The following is a 6,000-nucleotide window of genomic DNA, read 5'->3' as shown; positions in this document are numbered from 1 at the left end:
TAGGAGCCCTTATTTTTAACTGAGGAGCTAGTGGCAAATGATGGCTCCCTGGTCAGGTAGGAGTTCTATCTATTTTATTCAAGAACATGGTTGTTTATCCTGGTAGATGACATCATCTAGATTTGCAAAAAAAGCCATACCAATTAAAATCAGTGAACTACAGTATTCTTATTTTGAAAAAAAAAATAAAGAACAAACATGAGGTTGATTGGGATGCATTCTGAAGAGGACTAGCAGGAATTTCAACAGAGAATTTGCAGAAAAAATTGATACAAATATACTATATACATCTACAACGTTCTCCAAGAAAAAAAAAAAACAAAATATTATATTAAAGGATGCATTTCTCATTATATGTAGAGATATATAATCATTGTTTTATACTTAGTGGGTAGTTATGAGTTTATAGCCTTTATGATGGATTTATTAACTTTAGAGTAGTATACAATATTTTCCTGTCCATGGTGCATATACAATTACACAACATTGCTATTCAGTTAGAAAGTAAACAGCAACATATCACTTGTGACACATAGTGAAACTCTAAATCACTTTGTTCAGTGAAATAAATCGACCCGACACAGGAAGAAAAGTAGCTCATTATGTCACCAACATATGGACTCTAAAAGTGGTAATTTCATTTTTAAAAAATGGGAGTGAAGTTGTAGTAGTTGAGTAAGAGGGGAAAGACAGTTGGCATAATTACTGTGCTATAGTTAGAATCAAGAAGTTCTCATGTGCAGCTTGTAATGTAAGGTGACAAAAGATACAATAAAGTACTAGGTAGTTTAATTAAGACGATATATTCCAAGAAAGGATGTTGGATATTTTAACCATCAAGATATTATTTAACCTAGTTAAAAACTAACACTAAAAACATGTATCAAAACAACACATGGTTCCAATCAATGTCTGTGATCTTAACGTTTTACACATTAGTTAAAATAAATTTAATTTTTTAAGTATTCACAAATCCCAAAGATAGAATGCTTTAGACTTTAAAATCCATAGGAAATGCTAGGACTGAAGACAATTTAACTTTTTATTTAAAATTAAATTATGTACTGTGTTGGTAATCTAGTTTTAGAAGGTCTGGCCATTATTTTACTGCCACTTTTCATAATATCGCTGGCAACTTTTCTAAGCATCATGTAATATTTACTCACATTTTGCATTGCTTCAATATCCTTTTGGTCCCCATACTTGGGTTCACTGTTTGGCCAGCTCGAGAGTAGAGTAGCACAGAGGTAGAAAACAGTGTAGACAATTTTATTCAAAACATAGAACTGGGTTTATTAAGCTATGTTAAAGTTATGCTCAGAGTCCAGGGTATTTTTATCATGAAGTAAATTATAATATGTCCTCTCTTGGTGTTACTGTTGAATGAAAGATCTAATATTAAACTGCCTCATTCAGGGAAATATGATAGCTATGTAGTATAGGTCATAACTGGAGAACTAGAAAATTAGAAACTATCACATCATACCATCATAAACATACATACAGACAATGAATTGGGACCTCCCAAAGTATCAAACATATGGAGAGAAAAATTTGTCCTTTGTGCCACCTTAAAAGGTGTTATTCCTAAAATAAAAACGGTTTAATTAGTGAAGTTAGTTTGGTTTCAACCAAAATATCAGTGATGGTTCAGTGAAAACAAGGTACATATGTCAGCCTGGCTCACTGTTGACAGATGACAGAAACACCATACTTAGCTTCTTTCTAAGCAATGCTGGGGTATGAAATTTAATTAGTGCTTCAGCAAAGTAAAATTATCATTCAACTTAAAATGTTAAGAAATAAACTTTGTAAGCAATAAGTTCTTTTTGTCTTTCACTCTTCCACTTGTTTCTGGAGTATGGATCGCTGGTTGTCTTTGTGGAAGTATGTCTTACAGATTGGCCTCACCCTGCTGTGTGGAGTCCAATTGATAGTATCCCTAATTACAAGCTGTATGAGACAGATTGAACAGATTTGGCTACAGCATGTCAGCCAAATTAATCAGAGTGGCTAATGGAGCAGTGAGCACACAAGAGAGTTAGTAAGAATCCAAGAAAATATAGACAGAAGGGTCAGAAATTGTTGCTAGAATACTCTCCATATGTAAGGCCCTTTTCTGTGCATCTTGAGAGCAGTAGAATTGTCTACCTTTTATTCTGAGCTCTGTTTCAAAGGATGATCATATCAAAAATAGCCTTCTAAGGAAAAAAAAAAATCATTCCTCCATGGAACAAAGAACAGGCTTGTGTAAAATATGTGAAAATGCTCTAGGTGTCTCCCTCCATAGAAAAGAAAAAAAAAATGCTTACTGTCACTGAAGAAATGTATATGCTCTCAAAGTTCATCAGTAGTGTCCAGTATTATTCATCAGTGCTTGTTTAAATGCTTCTTGAAAATTTTGTGTCATCTATAGAATTAAAAACCATGAAAGTAGAAAAAAAGTGATTTTCTGCCCATAACACTGGAGATATATAAAATATAAAAATATAAATACGTCAATGTACTTAGCATCTTGTTTCTTTTGTAAGCCTCAGAAAAACTATGGAAGGCTAGTCTTCTATATTCATGTAGGAAAACAAACATATATTCTTCTTTTTTCATATTGATCCAATAATGAAATTAAAAAACACATCGTTCTCTGAAACAGTTTTATTCATTCTATTTACTATTTTCCCCTTCGCAACTACTTTCTATTTCAAATCTCTACTTCATCTCTAAATACTATTAAAATTCTTTCATATTTAATCTTTTGTGGGTTATTTATACTGAATAGAGCAATATCATTATTTCTTTTTTTAATACTGTTTGTTTTTCTCTCATGAGTGCAATTTCCCCTCCCTCCTCTCCCTGCACTCCCCTCCTCCAACCCCCCTTTCCTCCCCTCCCCACTGCTTGCTTCACCTCTCCTTCAAATCTACCGCCCCCTCCATCCCTTGGAGAAGAGCAGGATTCCCAGAAATGTCAATCAAACACAAAATAACAAGCAACAATAAGACCAGACACACGCCATTACATCAATGCTGGGCAAGTCAATCCAGCAGGAAGAAAAGAGTCCTACAAGTAGGCAAAAGAGCCAGCAACAGTACTCCCTAAGCATTGCCCAATGTTTGGCCATGAGTCTCTCTTTTTAGGTGCTGCTGGGTAGAGTCTCTCAGAGAACAATTCTGTTAGTCTCCTGTCTGCAAGCTTAGCAGAGTATCCTTCATAGTGTCAGGGGTTGGCACTCTCCCATAGAGTAGATCTTTGGTTGTGCCAGACATTGGTTGGGCATTCCCTCAATCTCTGTTCTATCTGCTCTATATTTATCCCTGCACATCTTGTAGGAAGGGTAAATCTAGGGTAGAAGTTTTTGTAAGTGGGTTGAAGTTCCTCTTCTAGAAGGCTAGTCTAGTTAGAAGCTGTCCTCTTAAGTCTCAATGACCTCTGCTATTAGGAGTCACTGCTTGCATCCTCCTCATATTCCCCCAAGGGCCTACCCTGACTTAGGTCTTCAGCTTGTCACAGAGATCCCCCAACCTCAGTTTCTCTTTTATGTATGGGCCTTCTGTCTTCTTGACCCTTCTCTCCCCAGATCTTATCTCCATCCTCTTAACTCTCTGTGCCCCACTCCTACCCTTGTTCCCTCACTTTAGACACTACTTCTGTCTATTCTATCTCCCTTCCAAATGAGATTAATGCATCCTCCCTTGGATTGTCCTTGCTATTTATTCTCTTTGGGTCTGTGTCACATCGTATGCTTATCCTATACTATATGGATACATTTATCTTATAAAAGTGAGTACATACCATGTGTCTTTCTGGGTCTGGATTACCTTACTCAGGATGAACTTTTCTAGTTCCACCCATTTGCATAAAAATGTCATGATTTCTTTGTTTTTAGTAGCTGAGTGTTATTTCATTGTGTAAATGTGAAGATTCTTTATCCATTCTTCAGTTGAGGAACATCTAGGTTGTTTCCAAATTCTGGTTATTACCAATAAAGTTGCCATGAAAATAGTTGAGCAAGTGTCCTTGTATGGCGAAGCATACCCAGGAGAGGTATAGGTGAGTCTTGAGGTAAAGCTATTTCCAGTTTTCTGAGGAAGCACAAGGTTGATTTCCAAAGTGGTTGTACATGTTCACCCTACCTATAACAATGGAGGAGGGTTCGCCTTTCTCCACACCCTCACCAGCACGCACTGCAGCTTGAGATGTAAATGGTAGCCATTCTGACCATGGAGAGATGGACTCGCAGAGTTCTTTGGATTTGTATTTCCCTGATGACTAAGGAAGTTAAGCATTTCTTTAAATGCTTCTTGGCCAGTTAAGATTCCTCTATTGAAAATTGTGTTTAGTTCTGTGCCCGATTTTTTAATTGGGTCATAACAGCCCAGAAGAAGAAACTAGACAGCCAGGGATACTTTGCTTTTGGTTAGAATGAATTAGAGTACTACTTAAGATCTGTAACGTGAGATCTGGCTCCAGGGGAAAGCACAGGAGGCTAGATAGAAACTGTCATGGTTTGTGTTTTATTGCTGTGAAGGGACACCATGATCACAGCAATCCTTTAAAATAAAACATTTCACTGGAGCTGGCTTACAGTTTCAGAGATGTAGTCCATTACCATCTTGCTGGGAAGCATGGCAACATGGAAGCTGATTTGGTGCTGGAAAAGTTCTACATCTTGTTCTGCAGGTAGCAGGTCTTCCTGTAATTGTGAGTCACAGCCTGAGCTTGCCTTTCTAAGACCTCAAAGCCCAACCCCTAGTTACACACTTCCTCCAATAAAGCCAAACCTACTCCAATAAGGCCACTTCTCCCAACAGGGCCACTCCCTATGTACCTATGAAGGCTACTTTTATTCAAACCACTACAGGAGTTATATTCCCTTTAGGAGTTAAGCCAGACAAAATAGTCCAAAGTGGCTTGACAAAGACCACTGCAGGTGGACAAATGTACAATGGCCCTAAAACAGCAGTACTAGGACAAGTTAAAAGGGTCGATTAAGTCACACATAATAAATGTTGTTTAGAAGGCTAGATGAAATAATGCTCACCACATACTGCTATACTAAACATTATTCTTTTAACAAAACAATCATTACAAGTGATGACATTATCTTCTGCTGTACTTGATCTTGTTAAAATATTTTGGTATTATAGACCCAAGATTTCTTCATTTCTCGGAGCATACTTAATAACACTAATGGCAGCAGTTATGCAGTTAAGTTCCTTCCTTAAATAAAAGAAACCTGTTTGAGTGAGAAAGAAAGCTCCCAAAAGGTATAAGGTTGTATGATGGAAATCTGAGGACCAATGTCAAGTTAGCTCTCAGAGAATTGTTGGCCAGAAAAGTTCTTTGCATCCTACAAATGAGAAGATGATGTTAAAAGCAATAACACCTGCTACTGTTGGTTGCAAGCCAGATCTACATGGTTAGACATTGGTGTGGAATACACCATGCAGAATCTATTCTGGGCATAGTGAAATGGGTCTGGGAGTCAGCTAATGTTCTTTCTGTGTGATTTGCTTTTATAGTACAAGCAGATGTCACATGGGCCATGCTTACATATGGCTTATGCATTACATTACCAACATGTCGAGGAAGACATGCCTAGTAAAATAATGATGCCACTATTTTGAAACCAATCAACTACTTTGGGATAGCAATTAAGGGGTCCAGTGTATAAAATCAGAGTCATTATTAATACTGTAAAACAAAAAAACTGTGTCTGATTACCGTGTAGGATTAACAACTGTTATTCTTAAAGTGATGTCTCCAACTGATTCTTAAACATTTGTGTCTATGCCCATAGATTTCTGATACTGCGGATTTGTCACAGAAGTGACTCTTTGTGCTTTTGTTCACAGTGGATAGGACAGCACAGGGATTCGTAACTGGTCAGGCTCTTTACAATAAGTAACTGTTTCTATAGCATAGTAATCTGGTCCTCAGAAAGTCCATGAAAAATGCAAGATTCATCAGGCCATAAAATACTGTTATACAAACAATAACAAT

The sequence above is a fragment of the Meriones unguiculatus genome, chromosome 9 (assembly GCF_030254825.1).
Source record: "Meriones unguiculatus strain TT.TT164.6M chromosome 9, Bangor_MerUng_6.1, whole genome shotgun sequence".
Classification (NCBI taxonomy): Eukaryota; Metazoa; Chordata; class Mammalia; order Rodentia; family Muridae; genus Meriones; species Meriones unguiculatus.
This window is presented reverse-complemented; position numbering follows the sequence as displayed.